This window comes from Phocoena phocoena, chromosome X, assembly GCF_963924675.1.
Source record: "Phocoena phocoena chromosome X, mPhoPho1.1, whole genome shotgun sequence".
Classification (NCBI taxonomy): Eukaryota; Metazoa; Chordata; class Mammalia; order Artiodactyla; family Phocoenidae; genus Phocoena; species Phocoena phocoena.
Window position 1 is genome coordinate 57,269,496 of NC_089240.1, and position 18,491 is coordinate 57,287,986.

An 18,491-nucleotide genomic window follows, 5' to 3' on the forward strand; every position below is an offset into this window, starting at 1 on the left:
CCAGTCTGGGAAGATCCCACATGCCATGGAGCGGCTGGGCCCGTGAGCCATGGCTGCTGGGCCTGCACATCGAGAGCCTGTGCTCCGCAATGGGAGAGGCCACAACAGTGAGAGGCCCACATACCACAAAAAAAAAAAGAAAGAAAAAAAAGAATACATCTGCAAGTGGAACAATTTGCACAGAGCGCCTACTGAACACTAGTAGAGGACCCTGAACACCTAAAATGACAAGAAATGATCCCCACATAACCAGTTTTGTTTTTATTGTTTGTTTTGGTTTGGGGATATATTTGTTTGGTTGGATGTTTTCTTCCTTTTTGTGTTCTTTGTAATTTTTGTTTGTTTTTGCTTGTTCAGTTTTGTTTTTATTGTTTGTCTTGGTGTTTGTCTATCTGTTTTCTTTTCCTTTTATCTGTTTTTGTTTTGTTGTCATTTTTGTCTGTTTATTTTTTGCTTTCTTTGCTTTTTTTGTTGTTTTAGTTTTGTTTTTTGTTTTTTTTTTGGTTTTTGTTAGTTTTGCTTTTATTGTATGTTTTGGTTTTGAGGTTTTTTTGTTTGGTTGTTTTCTCCATTTTTATTTTCTTTGGGTAGTTTTGTTTATGTTATTGTTTTTATTGTTTGTCTTGGTTTCTCTTTCTCTGTTTGTTTCCTTTTCCTTTTTTTTTTTTTTTTCGTTGGCTGCACAGCACACCTTGCAGAGTCTTGGCTCCTCGGCCGGGGGTCAAACCTGAGCCCCTGTAGTGGAAGTGCTGAGTCCTGGTGGCTGGACGACCAGAAAATTCTCAGCCCCAGGGAATATTAACCGATGAGAGTTCTCCCAGAGGTCCCCATCTCACCACCAGGACCCAGGTCCATCCAGCTGCCTGCAAGCTCCAGTGCTGGACGCCTCATGCCAAATAACCAGCAAGACAGGAAAACAGTCCCACCCATCAGCCGACAGGCTGCCTAAAGCCCTACTAAGCTCACAGACACCCTAAAACACACCCCTTGACAAAGCTCTGCACACCAGAGGCATAAGAAGCAGCTCCACCCACCACAGCGCAGACACTAGTCCCTCTCACCAGAAAGCCTACACAAGCCCCTGGACCAATTTCACTCACCAGGAGGCAGACACCAGAAGCAAGAAGAACTACGAATTTTAAGCCTGCAGAAAGGAGACCACAAACACAGTAAGTTAGACAAAATGAGATGACAGAGAAATATGTTGCAGATGAAGGAGCAAGGTAAAAACCTAACAGACGAACTAAATGAAGAGGACATAGGCAATCTACCTGAAAAATAATTCAGAGCAATGATAGTAAAGATGATTCAAGATCTTGGAAATAGAATGGAGGTACAGATCGAGAAGATACAAGAAATGTTTAACAAAGATGTAGAAGAACTAAATAACAAACAGTGATAAACAACACAATAATTCCAAAGAAAAATGCACTACAAGGAATCACTAGCAGAATAACTGAGGTAGCAGGACAAATAAGTGAGCTGGAAGACAGAATGGTGGAAATCACTGTCATGGAACAGAATAAAGAAAAAAGACTGAAAAGAAATGAAGACAGTCTCAGAGACCTCTGGGACAACATTAAACACAACAATATTTGAATTATAGGAGGCACAGAAGAAGAGAAAGAGAAAGGGTCTGAGAAAATGTTTGAAGAAATTATAGTGGAAAACTTCCCTAATATGGGAAAGGAAATATTCACCCAAGTCCAAGAAACACAGAGAGTCCCATACAGGATAAACACAAGGAGAAACATGACAAGACACATATTAATCAACCTATCAAAAATTAAATACAAAGAAAAATATTAAAAGCAGCAGGGGAAAAGCAACAAATAAAATACAAGGGAACTCCAATAAGATTATCAGCTGATTGTGCAGCAGAAACCCTGCAGGCCAGAAGGGAGTGGCAGGATATATTTAAAGTGATGAAAGAGAAAAACCTAAAACCAAGAATACTCTACCCAGCAAGGATCTCATTCAGATTTGACGGAGAAATCAAAAGCTTTACAGACAAGCAAAAGCTAAGAGAATTCAGCACCACCAAACCAGTTTTACAGCAAATACTAAAGGAATTTCTCTAGGTGGGAAACACAAGAGAAGAAAAAGAACTACAACAACAAACCCAAAAGAAACAAGAAAATGGTAATAGTAACAAACATATTGATAATTACCTTAAATGCAAATGGATTAAATGTTCCAACCAAAAGACCCAGACTGGATGAATGGATACAAAAACAAGACCTGTATATATACTGTCTACAAGAGACCCACTTCAGACCTAGGGACACATACAGACTGAAAGTGAGGGGATGGAAAAATATTTTCCATGCAAATGGAAATCAAAAGAAAGCTGGAGTAGCAATACTCATATCAGACAAAATAGACTTTAAATAAAGACTATTACAAGAGACAAGGAAGGACACTACATAACAATCAAGGAATCAATCAAAGAAGATATAACAATTGTAAATATTTATGCACCCAACATAGGAGCACCTCAACATAAAAGGCAAATGCTAACAGCCATAAAAGGGTAAATCAAAAGTAACACAACAATAGTGGAGGACTTCGATATCCACATACACCAATTTATAATCATCCAGACAGAAAATTAATAAGGAAACACAAGCCTTAAATGACACATTAGGACAGATAGACTTAATTGATATTTATAGGACATTCCATCTGAAAGCAGCAGAATCTACTTTCTTCTTAAGGGCACATGGAACTTTCTCCAGGATACATCACATCTTGGGTCACAAATCAAGCTTCGGTAAATTGAAGAAAATTGAAATCATATAGACCATCTTTCCTGACAACAACGCTATGAGATCAGAAATCAATTAGAGGGAAAAAAGCTGTAAAAACACAAACACATGGAGGCTAAACAATATGGTAGTAAACAATCAATGGATCACTGAAGAAGTAAAAGAGGAAATCAAAAAATACCTAGAGACAATTTACAATGCAAACACGATGATCCAAAACCTACGGGATGCAGCAAAGTCAGTTCTAAGAGGGAAGTTTACAGCAATACAACTGTAAATACAGTTGTACAATAGTGGTGTACTATAGTGGCGTACAATTCCACTACTATTATTGAACATAATTTTTAGAAGTTTTAGCCACAGCAATCACAGAAGAAAAAGAAATAAAAGGAATCCAAAGCAGAAAAGAAGTAAAGCTGTCACTGTGTGCAGATGACATGATACTATACATAGAGAATCCTAAAGATGCTACAAGAAAACTTCTAGAGCTAATCAATGAATCTGGCTAAGTAGCAGGATACAAAATTAATCCACAGAAATATCATGCATTCCTATACAGTAATGATGAAAAATCTCAAAGAGAAATTAAGGAAACATTCCAACTTACCATTGCAACAAAAAGAATAAAATACCAAGGAATAAACCTACCTAAGGAGACAAAAGATCTGTACGTAGAAAACTATAAGACACTGATTAAAGAAATTAAAGATGATACCAACAGATGGAGAGATATGCCATGTTCTTGGATTGAAAGAAACAATATTGTGAAAATGACTATACTGCCCAAAGAAATACAGAGATTCAATGCAACCCCTACCAAACTGGGAATGGCATTTTTCACAGAACTAAAACAAGAAATTTTATAATTTTTAGGGAAACACAAAAGAACCCAAATAGACAAAGCCATCTTGAAAAAGAAAAATGGAGCTGGAGGAATCAGGTTCCCTGACTTTAGACTATACTACAAAGCTACAGTAATCAAGACAGTATGGTTCTGGAACAAAAACAGAAATATTGATCAATGGAACAGGATAGAAAGCCCAGAGGTTTAAACCCATGCACGGATGGTCACCTTGTCTTTTATAAAGGAGGCAAGAATATACAATGGAGAAAAGACAGAGTCTTCAGTAAGTGGTGCTGGGAAAACTGGACAGCTACATATAAAGAATGAAATTAGAACACTCCCTAACACCATACACAAAAATAAGCTCAAATGGATTAAAGACCTAAATGTAAGGTCAGACACTATAAAACTCTTAGAGGAAAACATAGGAAGAACACTCTGACATAAATCACAGCAACATCCTTTTTGACCCACGTTCTAGAGAAATGGAAATAAAAACAAAAATAAACAAATGGGACCTAATGAAACTTAAAAGCTTTTGCACAGCAAAGAAAACCATAAACAAGATGAAAAGGCAACCCTCAGGCTTCCCTGGTGGCACAGTGGTAGAGAGTCCACCGCCGATGCAGGGGACAAGGGTTTGTGCCCTGATCTGGGAGGATCCCAACATGCTGTGGAGCAACTGGGCCCATGAGTCATGGCCACTAAGCCTGCACGTCCAGAGCCTGTGCTCCAGAGCGGGAGAGGCCACAACAGTGAGAGGCCCACGTACCACACACAAAAGGAAGTCAACCCTCAGAATAGGAGAAAGTATTTGTAACTGAAGGAACTGACAGAGGATTAATCTCCAAAATATACAAGCAGCTCATACAGCTCAATATCAAAAAAACAAACAACCCAATCCAAAAATGGGCAGAAGACCTAAATAGACATTTCTCCAAAGAAGATATACACATTGCCAACAAACCCATGTAAGGATGCTCAACATCACTAATCATTAGAGAAATGCAAATCAAAACTACAATGAGGTATCACCTCACACCAGTCAGAATAGCCATCATCAAAAAATCTATAAACAATAAATGCTGGAGAGGGTGTGGAGAAAAGGGAACCCTCTTGCACTGTTTGTGGGAATGTAAATTGATACAGCCACTATGGATAACAGTATGGAGGCTCCTTAAAAAACTAAAACTAGAACTTCCATATGACCCAGCAATCCCACTACTGGGCACATACCCTGAGAAAACCATAATTCATAAAGAGTCATGTACCACAATGTTCATTACAGCACTATTTACAGTAGCCCAGACATGGAAGCAACCTAAGTGTCCATTGACAGATGAATGGATAAAGAAGTTGTGGCACATATATACAAGGGAATATTACTCAGCCATAAAAAGAAATGAAATTGAGTTATTTGTAGTGAGGTGGATGGACCTAGAGTCTGTCATACAGAGTGAAGTAATTCAGAAAGAGAAAAACAAATAACGTATGTTAACACATACATATGGAATCTAAAAAAAAATGGTTCTGATAAACCCTGGAGCAGGACAGGAATAAAGATGCAGATGTAGAGAATGGACTTGTGGACACAAGGAGGGGGAGCGGCAAGCTGGGATGAAGTGAGAGAGTAACGTTGACATACATAAACTACCAAATGTAAAATAAATAGCTACTGGGAAGCAGCTGCATCACACAGGGAGATCATCTCAGTGCTTTGTGACCACCTAGAGGGGTGGGATATGGAGGGTGGGAGGGAGATGTAAGAGGGAAGGTATATGGGGATATATGTATACATATAGCTGATTCACTTTGTTATACAGCAGAAACTAACACAACATTGTAAACAATTATACTCCAATAAAGATGTTTAAACAAATAAATTTTAAAAATAAAATAAAATAGCTTATTGCCAAACAATAATAAAAGTAAAATTTACTATACTACCCAAAGCAATCTACAGATTCAGTGCAATCCCTATCAAATTACCAATGGAATTTTTCACAGAACTAGAACAATAAATTTTACAATTTGTATGGAAACACAAAAGATCCCAAATATCCAAAGCAATCCTGAGAAAGAAAAACAGAGCTGCACCAATCAGGCTCCCTGACTTTAGACTATACAACAAAGCTACAGTCATCAAAGCAGTGTGGTCCTGGCACAAAAGCAGAAATATAGATCAGTGGAAGAGGATAGAAAGTCCAGAGATAAACCCACTCACCCTATGTCCCCTAATCTATGACAAAGGAGGCAAGAATATTCAATGGAAAAAAGACAGCCTCTTCAATAAATGGTGCTGGGAAAACTGGACAGCTACATGTAAAAGAATGAAATTAGAACACACCCTAACACCATACACAAAAGTAAACTCAAAATGGATTAAAAACCTAAATGTAAGCCTGGATAGTATAAAACCATTAGAGGAAAACAGAGAGAGAACACTCTCTGACAGAAATTGCAGCAGAATCTTTTCTGATCCACTTCCTGTAGCAATAAAAATGAAAACAAAAATAAACAATGGGACCTAATTAAACTTAAATGCTTCTGAACAGCAAACGAAACCATAAACAAAATGAAAATACATCCCAGAGAATGGGGGAAAATATTTACACACTGGGTTTTGAGCAGTGTTTGGGGGGAGGCATGAAGCCCATCAGGGATGGTACCACTCTAGATTTATGGTGTGCATTGTTCTTTAATAACAGCCCTTTAGCATGGCCTTGGTCACCTCCTTCTCCATTCCCTTCATAGACTGTTCTAAACCTTCTCTTACTCTCCTCAAACTTCCAGCTTTACACACATTTTCCTTTATTCTCATCAGATAAGATAAACTTACATTGTATTTGAGAAAATGGAGTGCAGCAATCATTATCCTCCTCAATTTTCACAGACATTGCTTCCTCATGCCCACAGATTGCAATCTTATATGCATCTATTCTTATTTTCCTTTTTCCCTAAAAGGTCATAAAATAATCTGAAGGCCATCTGCTCAAAGCTCCTCAGGGACCTTCCTCCATCAGTTATTTTCTCTCTCACTTGGATCTTCAATCTCTTCCTCCATATGAGCTCCACTGTCCCTGGTTTATGAACATGCACATGTTTCCCAGCCCTAAAACGATTCTCTCTTGAATCAATGCCTCTAAAGCCATTGCCTCCTATTTTTCTTTCCTTTACAACCAAACTACTTGATGTCCATTTCCTCACCTTCCATTAAATATTTTAAATGATATATTATGAAATATTCCATATAGATAAGAAGATCAAAATATTCTGTGTAACTACCACTCACTTTAAGATCAACAATGTTCACCAATTGTACTCCCTTTCCTCTCACAGATGTATCCACTATCCTAAAGTGGAGTTTTCAGCGATTGAAGGTTAAATGGGTACATCAGAGGGATAGGCATACATTCAAATGTCAAACCAATAAAAAAAGTGTGCCACCCCATCTCTCAACTGAAATGGACAGCTGTTAAGGACTGAAATGTATCCCCTCAAAATTCATATTTTAAAGACTTTACCCTTAATGTGACTGTATTTGGAGATAGGGGCTCCAAATTACCTTTAAAAGGTAATCAGGGTTCAATGAGGTCACAAAGATGGAGCCCTAGTCCAATATGACTGGTGTCCTTATAAGATAAGGGAGAGAGAGTAGAGAGGCACACACACAGGGGAAGTCTGCATGAGGACATAGTGAGAAATCAATCAAGGAGAGAGGCCTGAAGAGAAACCAACCTTTCCAGTATTTTGACTTTGGACTTCCAGCATCTAGAACTCTGAAAAACTAGATTTCTGTTGTTTAAGCTATCTAATATATGGCATTTTGTTACTGCAGCCCTAGCAAACTAATACAACAACCAATAAATGTATGAAAAGATACCCAATCTCATTCATAATTTAAAAAAATATTTGAAAAAAGTGAAATATAATTATTCACTTACGAGCTGAATGACATTAAAATATTTGGGAATATGGAACTTATTGACTATGTGAGGAAACATGCCAAATATTGATGGTGCCAGTATACATCAATAAAGCTTTTTTAATGTTTTAGTTTTAGATGATTTAGACTTACAGAAAAATTGCAAAAATAATACAACTTTCTATATAACCTTCATCCAAATTCCCTTAATGTTAACATCTTATATAACCAGAGTGCAATTATCAAAACCAAAAAATTAACATTAGCAAAATAATATTAACTAATCCATAGGTTTTATTTGAATTTTATCAGTTTGCACATTAATGTCCTTCTTTTCTGGTCTAGTATACAATCCAGGATCCCATATGTCATTAAATTGTCATGTTACCTTTGTCTTTTCCAGTGTGCAATAGTTCCTCAACCTCTATCTTTCATGATTATAAGACTTTTGAAGAGTACTGGTGTGGTACACAGACTAATGGTACTCAAGATGTCCACGTGCTAATCCCAAGAACCTGTTATTATCTTACTTTACATGGAAAAAGAGACTTTGCAGATATGATTAAGGTAAGGATTTTGAGATTGGAAGATTATCCTGGATTATCTGAGTATGCTCAACATAATAAAAAGGGTCCTTATAAGAGGGAGGCAGGAGGTTCAGAGAGAAAAGACAATGTGATGACAGAGGCAAAGGCGAGTAAGTGAGTGAGACAGTGAGAGTAATAGTGCGAATAAGAATAAGGGGGGGGCAGGGCTTCCCTGGTGGTGCAGTGCTTGAGAGTCCGCCTGCCGATGCGGGGGACATGGGTTCGTGCCCCAGTCCGGGAAGATCCCACGTGCCGTGGAGCGTCTGGGCCTGTGAGCCGTGGCCGCTGAGCCTGTGCGTCCGGAGCCTGTGCTCCACAATGGGAGAGGCCACAACAGTGAAAGGCCCGCATACCGCAAAAAAAAAAAAAAAAAAAAGAATAAGGGGGGCAGAGACAAGGGGAAGATGGTGGAAGAGTAAGACACAGAGACAACCTTCCTTCTCACAGATACACCAGAAATACATCTACACATGGAACAATGCCTACAGAACACCCACTGAACGCTGGCAGAAGACCTCATACCTCCCAAAAGGAAAGAAACCCCCCACGTACCTGGGTAGGGCAAAAGAAAAAAGAATAAATGGAGACAAAAGGATAGGGATGGGCCCTGCACCAGTGGGAGGGAGCTGTGGAGGAAAGGTTTCCACACACTAGGAAGCCCCGTTGTGGGCGGAGACTGCGGGTGGCGGAGGGGAGAAGCTTCAGAGCCACAGAGGAGAGCAGAGCAACAGGGGTGTGGAGGGCAAAGCAGAGAGATTCCCACACAGAGGATCTGTGGCGACCGGCACTCACCAGCCTGAGAGGCTTGTGTGCTCACCCACTGGGGTGGGCGGGGCTGGGAGCTGAGGCTCAGGCTTCGGTTGGAGTGCAGGGAGAGGACTGGGGTTGGCAGCGTGAAGAGAGCCTGCAGGGGGTTAGTGCACCACGGCTAGCCTGGAGGGAGTCCGGGAAAATTCTGCACCTGCCAAAGAGGCAAGGGACTTTTTCTTCCCTCTTTGTTTCCTGGTGTGTGAGGAGAGGGGATTAAGAGCGCTGCTTAAAGGAGCTCCAGAGACTAGCGTGAGCTGTGGCTAAAAGCGCGGACCACAGAGACGGGCATGAGACACTAAGGCTGCTGCTGCCGCCACCACGAAGCCTGTGTGCAAGCACAGGTCACTATCCACAGCCTCCTTCCGGGGACCCTGTGCAGTCTGCTACTGCCAGGGTCCCGGGATCCAGGGACAACTTCCCCAGGAGAACGCACGGTGCACCTCAGGCTGGTGCAACGTCATGCCGGCCTGTGCCACTGCAGGCTCACCCTGCACTCTGTGCCCCTCCCTCCCCCCTAGCCTGAGGGAGCCAGAGTCCTCGAAGCAGCTGCTCCTTTAACCCCATCCTGTCTGAGTGAAGAATAGACGCCCTATGACGAACTACACACAGAGGCGGGGCCAAATCCAAAGCTGAGCCCCTGGGAGCTGTGAGAACAGAGAAAGGGAAATTTCTCCCAGCAGCCTCAGAAGCAGCGAATAAAAGCTCCACAATGAACTTGATGTACCCTGCATCTGTGGAATACATGAATACAAAGCATCCCAAATTGAGGAGGTGGACTTTGAGAGCAAGATTTATGATTTTTTTTCCCATTTTCCTCTTTTTGAGAGTGTGTATGTGTATGCTTCTGTGTGAGATTTTGTCTGTATAGCTTTGCTTCTACCATTTGTCCTAGGGTTCTATCCATCGGTTTTCTTTTAAATTTTTTTTAATAATTACTTTTTTATTTTACTAACTTTATTTTATTTTACTTTATCTTCTACCTTCCTTTCTTTCTTTCTTCCTTCCTTCCTTCCTTTCTTACTTTCCTTCATTCCTTCCTCCCTCCCTCTCTCTCTGCCTTCCTTCTCTCCTTTACACAATGAATCATCCCAAATTGAGGAGGTGCACTTTGAGACCAAGATTTATGATTTTTTCCCCTTTTCTTTGAGACCAAGATTTATGATTTTTCCCCCTTTTCTTCTTTTTGTGAGTGTGTATGTGTATGCTCCTGTGTGAGATTTGGTCTGTATAGCTTTGCTTCCACCATTTGACCTAGGGTTCTATCCACCTGCTTTTTTAAAAATTTATTTTCTTAATAATTATTTTTTCTTTTAATAACTTTATTATAATGTCTTATTTTATTTTACTTTATCTTCTTTCTTTATTTCCTTCCTGCCCTCCTTCCTTCCTTCCTATCTCCCTCCCTCCCACCCACCCTCCTTTCTTTCTTTCTTTCCTTCTTTCTTTATTTCTTCTTCTACTAATTCTTTCTTACTACCTTTTCTCCCTTTTATTCTGAGCCATGTGGATGAAAGGCTCTTGGTGCTACAGCCAGGAGTCAGTGCTGTGCCTCTGAGGTGGAACAGCCAACTTCAGGAAGATGGTCCAAAAGAGACCTCCCAGCTCCACATAATATCAAATGGTGAAAATCACCAAAAGATATCCATCTCAACACCAGCACCCAGGTTCATTCAATGAACAGCAAGCTACAGTGCTGGACACCCTATGCCAAACAACTAGCAAGACAGGAACACAACCCCACCCATTAGCACAGAGGCTGCCAAAAATCACAGGTCCACAGACACCCCAAAACACACCACCAGATGTGGACGTGCCCACCAGAAAGACAATATCAAGCCTGATCCACAAGGACACAGGCACTAGTCCCCTCCACCAGGAAGCCTACACAACCCACTGAAGCAAACAGCCACTGGAGACAAACACCAAAAATAACGGGAACTATGAATCTGCAGCCTGCAAAAAGGAGACCCCAAACACAGTAAGATAAGCAAAATGAGAAGACAGAAAATCACACAGCAGATGAAGGAGCAAGATAATAACCCACCAGACCTAACAAATGAAGAGGAACTAGGCAGTCTACCTGAATAAGAATTCAGAATAATGATAGTAAAGATGATCCAAAATTTTGGAAATAGAATAGACAAAATGCAAGAAACATTTAACAAGAAACTAGAAGAACTACAGATGAAACAAACAATGATGAACAACACAATAAGTGAAATTAAAAATACTCTAGATGGGATCAATAGCAGAATAACCGAGGCAGAAGAACGGATAAGTGACCTGGAAGATAAAATACTGGAAACAACTACTGCAGAGCAGAAAAAAGAAAAAAGAATGAAAAGAACTGAGGACAGTCTCAGAGACCTCTGGGACAACATTAAAAACACCAACATTAAAATTATAGGGGTTCCAGAAGCAGAAGTTAAAAAGAAAGGGACTGAGAAAATATTTGAAGAGATTATAGCGGAAAACTGCCCTAATATCGGGATGGAAAGAGTTAATCAAGTCCAGGAAGCACAGAGAGTCCCATACAGGATAAATCTAAGGAGAAATACGCCAAGACACATATTACTCAAACTGTCAAAAATTAAATATAAAGAAAACATATTAAAAGCAGCAAGAGGACTTCCCTGGTGGCACAGTGGTTAAGAATCCGCCTGCCAATGCAGGGGACACAAGTTCGAGCCCTGGTCCGGGAAGATCCCACATGCCACGGAGCAACTAAGCCCGTGTGCCACAACTACTGAAGCCCGTGCGCCTAGAGCCTGTGCTCTGCAACAAGAGAAGCCACCACAATGAGAAGCCCGCGCACCGCAATGAAGAGTAGCCCCCGCTCACTGCAATTAGAGAAAGCCAGTGGGCAGCAACAAAGACCCAACGCAACCAAAAAAAAAATAAAAAAAAAAAAAAAAAAAAAGCAGCAAGAGAAAAACAACAAATAACACACAAGGGAATCCCAATAAGGTTAACAGCTGATCTTTCAGCAGAAACACTGCAAGCCAGAAGGGACAGTCAGGACATATTTAAAGTGATGAAGGAAAAAAACCTGCAACCAAGACTAGTCTACACAGAAAGGATCTCATTCAGATTTGATGGAGAAATTAAAACATTTACAGACAAGCAAAAGCTGAGAGAGTTCAGCACCACCAAACCAGCTTTACAACAAATGCTAAAGGAACTTCTCTTGGCAAGAAACACAAGAGAAGGAAAAGACCTACAATAACGAACCCAAAACAATTAAGAAAATGGGAATAGGAACATACATATTGATAATTACCTTAAATGTAAAGGGACTAAATGCTCCCACCAAAAGACACAGATTGGCTGAATGGATACAAAAACATGACCCATATATATGCTGTCGACAAGAGACCCATTTCAAACCTAGAGACACATACAGACTGAAAGTAAGGGGATGGAAAAAGATATTCCATGCAAAAGGAAACCAAAAGAAAGCTGGAGTAGCAATTCTCATATCAGACAAAATAGACTTTAAAATAAAGACTATTAGAGGATAAAAAAAAGGACACTACACAATGATCAAGGGATTGATCCAAGAAGAAAATATAACAATTGTAAATATCTATGCACCCAACATAGTAGCACCTCAATACATAAGGCAAATACTAACAGCAATAAAAAGGGAAATTGACGGTAACACATTCATAGTACGGGACTTTAACACCACACTTTCCCCAATGGAAAGATCATCCAAAATGAAAATAAATAGGGAAACACAAGCTTTAAATGATACATTAAACAAGATGGACGTAATTGATATTTATAGGCATTCCATTCTTAAACAACAGAATACACATTTTTCTCAAGTGCTCATGGAACATTCTCCAGGATAGATCAGATCTTGGGTCACAAATCAAGCCTTGGTAAATTTAAGAAAATTGAAATTGTATCAAGTATCTTTTCTGAACACAACGCTATGAGACTAGATATCAATTAAAGGAAAGTATCTGTAAAAAACACAAACACATGGAGGCTAAACAATATACTACTTAATAACCAAGTGATCACTGAAGAAATCAAAGAGGAAATAAAAAAATACCTAGAAACAAATGACAATGGAGACACGATGACTCAAAACCTATGGGATGCAGCAAAAGCAGTTCTAAGAGGGAAGTTTATAGCAATACAATCCTACCTTAAGAAACAGGAAACATCTTGAATAAACAACCTAACCTTTCATCTAAATCAATTAGAGAAAGAAGAACAAAAAAACTCTAAAGTTAGCAGAAGGAAAGAAATCATAAATATCAGATCAGAAATAAATAAAAAAGAAATGAAGGAAACAATAGCACAGATTAATAAAACTAAAAGCTGGTTCTTTGAGAAGATAAACAAAATTGATAAACCATTAGCCAAACTCATTAAGGAAAAAGGGAGAAGACACAAATCAATAGGATTAGAAATGAAAAAGGAGAAGTGACAACTGACACTGCAGAAATACAAAAGATCATGAGAGATTACTACAAGCAACTTTATGCCAATAAAATGGACAACCTGGAAGAAATGGACAAATTCTTAGAAATGCACAACCTGCCAATACTGAATCGGGAAGAAATAGAAAATATGAACAGACCAATCACAGGCACTGCAATTGAAACTGTGATTAAAAATCTTCCAACAAACAAAAGCCCAGGAACAGATGGCTTCACAGGCGAATTCTACCAAACATTTGGAGAAGAGCGAACACCAATCCTTCTCAAATTCTTCCAAAATATAGCAGAGGGAGGAACACTCCCAAACTCATTCTACGAGGGCACCATCACCTTGATACCAAAACCAGGAAAGGATGTCACAAAGAAAGAAAACTACAGACCCATATCACTGATGAACATAGATGCAAAAATCCTCAAGAAAATACTAGCTAACAAAGTCCAACAGCACATTTAAAGGATCAGACAACATGATCAAGTGGGGTTTATTCCAGGAATGCAAGGATTCTTCAATATATGCAAATCAATCAACGTGATACACCATATTACCAAATTGAAGGAGAAAAACCATATGATCATCTCAATAGATGCAGAGAAAGCTTTTGACAAAATTCAACACCCATTTATGATAAAAATCCCTGCAGAAAGTAGGCATAGAGGGAACTTTCCTCAACATAATAAAGGCCATATATGAAAAACCCACAGCCAACATCGTCCTCAATGGTGAAAAACTGAAAGCATTTCCACTAAGATCAGGAACAAGACAAGGTTGCCCACTCTCACCACTCTTATTCAACATAGTTTTGGAAGTTTTAGCTACAGCAATCAGAGAAGAAAAGGAAATAAAAGGAATCCAAATTGGAAAAGAAGAAGTAAAGCTGTCACTGTTTGCAGATGACATGATACTATACATAGAGAATACTAAAGATGCTACCAGAAACCTAATAGAGCTAATCAAAGAATTTGGTAAAGTAGCAGGATACAAAATTAATGCACAGAAATCTCTGGCATTCCTATATACTAATGATGAAAAATTTGAAAATGAAACCAAGAAAACACTCCCATTTACCATTGCAACAAAAAGAATAAAATATTTAGGAATAAACCTACCTAAGGAGACAAAAGTCCCGTATGCAGAAAATTATAAGACACTGATGAAAGAAATTAAAAATGATACAAATAGATGGAGAGATATACCATGTTCCTGGATCGGAAGAATCAACATTGTGAAAATGACTCTACTACCCAAAGCAATCTACAGATTCAATGCAATCCCTATCAAACTACCACTGGCATTTTTCATAGAACTGGAACAAAAAATTTCACAATTTGTATGGAAATGCAAAAGACCCCGAATAGCCAAAGCAATCTTGAGAACGAAAAACGGAGCTGGAGGAATCATGCTCCCTGACCTCAGACTATACTACAAAGCTACAGTAATCAAGACAGTATGGTACTGGCACAAAAACAGAAATGTAGATCAATGGAACAGGATAGAAAACCCAGAGATAAATCCACGCACATATGGTCACCTTATCTTTGATAAAGGAGGCAGGAATATACAGTGGAGAAAGGCCAGCCTCTTCAATAACTGGTGCTGGGAAAACCTGACAGGTACATGTAAAAGTATGAGATTCAATCGCTCCCTAACACCATACACAAAAATAAGCTCAAAATGGATTAAAGACCTAAATGTGGGTGTGGGGTTGAGCCAGTTGTGAGACACAGAGCTGCAGATGGGCAGGCGGTCCAGCGAGCCGGTGACAGAGCGGTGGGCATCGGGTTTGTGAGCTGAGCACTGGCCCTGTGTCAAGTCGGTCTGAGCTGCGCTGCAGCAGCCGCCGCCACCACCCCCCTCCCACAGCCAGCGACCCGCCACGGGCGCACTCCCACTCTGCGCTGTCTCTGATGGCATCCATCTCTGGGGCCATGGTGAAGCACGAGCAGATCCTGGTCCTCGACCCGCCCACAGACCTCAAATTTAAAGTAATGCTGCAGCCTTTTGACTATTACCCCAATGAAAAGAGTAAACAGAAGTTTATGGTACAGACCATCTTCGCTCCACGAAACATTCCAGATATGGAAGCCATGTGGAAAGAGGCAAAACCTGATGAATTGATGGATTCTAAATTGAGATGTGTATTTGAAACTTCCAATGAAAATGATAAATTGAATGACATGGAACCCAGCAAAGTCGTTCCCCTGAACGCTGCGAAGCAGGACAGGCCCATGTCAAAGCCACACAGTGTTTCCCTCAATGAAACTGAGACAAGGAAGTTCATGGAAGAGTGCAAGAGGCTCCAGGGAGAGATGATGAAGCTATTGGAAGAAAACTGACACCTGACAGATGAAGGCTTAAGGCTCAGAAAGGTGGCATATTTGGATAAACCTGGATACACCTCAGCTGCATCCTTCAGATAATGTCACCAGTCCTCTTCCTTCACTTCTTGTTGTAATTGCAGCCATTTTCATTGGATTCTTTCTAGGGAAATTCATCTTGTAGAGTGAAGCATGCAGAGTGCTATTTCTTCTTTTTTCTCTTGACCAGAAAAAGATTTGTTAACCTACTATCTCATCGGTAGTGTGGCCCACAGTGACCATTCTTTGTGTATACAGCGTCATATAGGCCTCGCCTGCAACAGTTTCATGGTTAGAAACACAGTAAGAGCAGACTCTTGGGCTCCTGAACAGCGTGAACATCACCAGACCATCCCTAACAGGTGTCATTGCATATTCAGGCCTTTATGAAATTCATAAATAAAGAATTGTTCTTTCTTTGTGGTTTTAATAAGAGTTCAAGAATTGTTCAGAGTCTTGTAAATGTTATTTTAATAATCCCCTTAAATTTTATCTGTCGCTGTTACCTCTTGAAATATGATTTATTTAGATTGCTAATCCCACTCACTCAGGAAATACCAAGAGGTATTCTGTGGGGAAATGGTGTCTCTTACAGTGTAAATTTTCTCCTTCACCTTTGCTAATATCATGGCAGAATTTTTCTTATCCCTTGTGAGGCAGTTGACTGAGTTTTTCATCCTTCCAACCCTGTCCCATGGTATTTAACACAAAAAAGTAAAACTGTTAACAGATTCTTGCTCAGAAAAAAAAAACAAACCTAAATGTAAGGCCAGAAACTATCAAACTCTTAGAGGAAAACATAGGCAGAAGACTCTATGACATAAATCACAGCAAGATCCTTTTTGACCCACCTCCTAGAGAAATGGAAATTAAAACAAAAATAAACAAATGGGACCTAAAGAAACTTAAAAGCTTTTGTACAGCAAAGGAAACCATAAACAAGACCAAAAGACAAACCTAAGAATGGCAGAAAATATTTGCATATGAAGCAACTGACAAAGGATTAATCTCCAAAATTTGTAAGCAGCTCATGCAGCTCAGTAACAAAAAAATAAACAACCCAATCCAAAAATGGGCAGAAGACCTAAATAGACATTTCTCCAAAGAAGATATGCACATTGCCAAAAAACACATGAAAGAATGCTCAACATCATTAACCATTAGAGAAATGCAAATCAAAACTACAATGAGATATCATCTCACACCAGTCAGAATGGCCATCATCAAAAATCTAGAAACAATAAATGCTGGAGAGGGTTTGGGGAAAAGGGAACACTCTTGCACTGCTGGTGGGAATGTGAATTGGTACAGCCACTATGGAGAACAGTATGGAGGTTCCTTAAAAAACTACAAATAGAACTACCATATGACCCAGCAATCCCACTACTGGGCATATACCCTGAGAAAACCATAATTCAAAAAGAGTCATGTACCAAAATGTTCATTGCAGCTCTATTTACAATAGCCTGGAGATGAACACAACCTAAGTGCCCATCACCGGATGAATGGATAAAGAAGATGTGGCACATATATACAATGGAATATTACTCAGCCATAAAAAGAAACAAAATTGAGCTATTTGTAATGAGGTGGATAGACCTAGAGTCTGTCATTCAGAGTGAAGTAAGTCAGAAAGAGAAATACAAATACCGTACGCTAACACATATATATGCAATTTAAGAAAAAAAATGTCATGAAGAACCTAGGGGTAAGACAGGAATAAAGACACAGACCTACTAGAGAATGTACTTGATGATATGGGGAGGGGGAAGGGTAAGCTGTGACAAAGTGAGAGAGAGGAATGGACATATATACACTACCAAACGTAAGGTAGATAGCTAGTGGGAAGCAGCCTCATCGCACAGAGATATCACCTCGGTGCTTTGTGACTGCCTGGAGCGGTGGGATAGGGAGGGTGGGAGGGAGGGATAGGGAGGGTGGGAGGGAGGGAGATGCAAGAGGGAAGAGATGTGGGAACATATGTATATGTATAACTGATTCACTTTGTTATAAAGCAGAAACTAACACACCATTGTAAAGCAATTATACTCCAATAAAGATGTAAAAAAAAAGATAAAAAAAAGAATAAGGGAGTACACAGGGGAAGATGGCGGAAGAGTAAGACGCGGAGATCACCTTCCTCCCCACAGATGCACCAGAAATACATCTACACGTGGAACAACTCCTACATAACACCTACTGAATGCTGGCAGAAGACCTCAGACCTCCCAAAAGGCAAGAAATTCCCCACGTACCTGGGTAGGGCAAAAGAAAAAAAAGAAAAAACAGAGACAAAAGAATAGGGACGGCACCTGCACCAGTGGGAGGGAGCTGTGAAGGAGGAAAGGTTTCCACACACTAGGAAGCCCCTTCACGGGTGGAGACTGCGGGAGGCGGAGGGGGGAGCTTCAGAGCCACGGAGGAGAGCACAGCAACAGGGGTGCAGAGGGCAAAGTGGGGAGATTCCCGCACAGGGGATAGGTGTCAACTGGTACTACGCAGCCCGAGAGCCTTGTCTGCTCACCCGCCGGGGAGGGCAGGGCTGTGAGCTGAGGCTCGGGCTTAGGTTGGAGCGCAGGGAGAGGACTGGGGTTGGCGGCTTGAACACAGCCTGAAGGGGTTAGTGCACCATGGCTAGCCGGGAGGGAGTCCGGGGGAAAAGACTGCACCTGCCGAAGAGGCAAGAGACTTTTTCTTCCCTCTTTGTTTCCTGGTGTGCGAGGAGAGGGGTTTAACAGCGCTGCT

At 40.3% G+C, this 18,491-nt stretch overlaps 1 protein-coding gene and 1 pseudogene across 1 annotated transcript in view; one reads left to right on the forward strand and one right to left on the reverse strand.

Moving 5' to 3' along the window:
- The window catches only part of OPHN1 (oligophrenin 1), a 606,563-nt gene that overhangs the window by 55,560 nt on the left and 532,512 nt on the right, over positions 1-18,491 (reverse strand). The gene's annotated exons all lie outside the window — the stretch shown is intronic.
- LOC136142819 (vesicle-associated membrane protein-associated protein A pseudogene) lies at positions 15,297-15,891 on the forward strand (annotated as a pseudogene).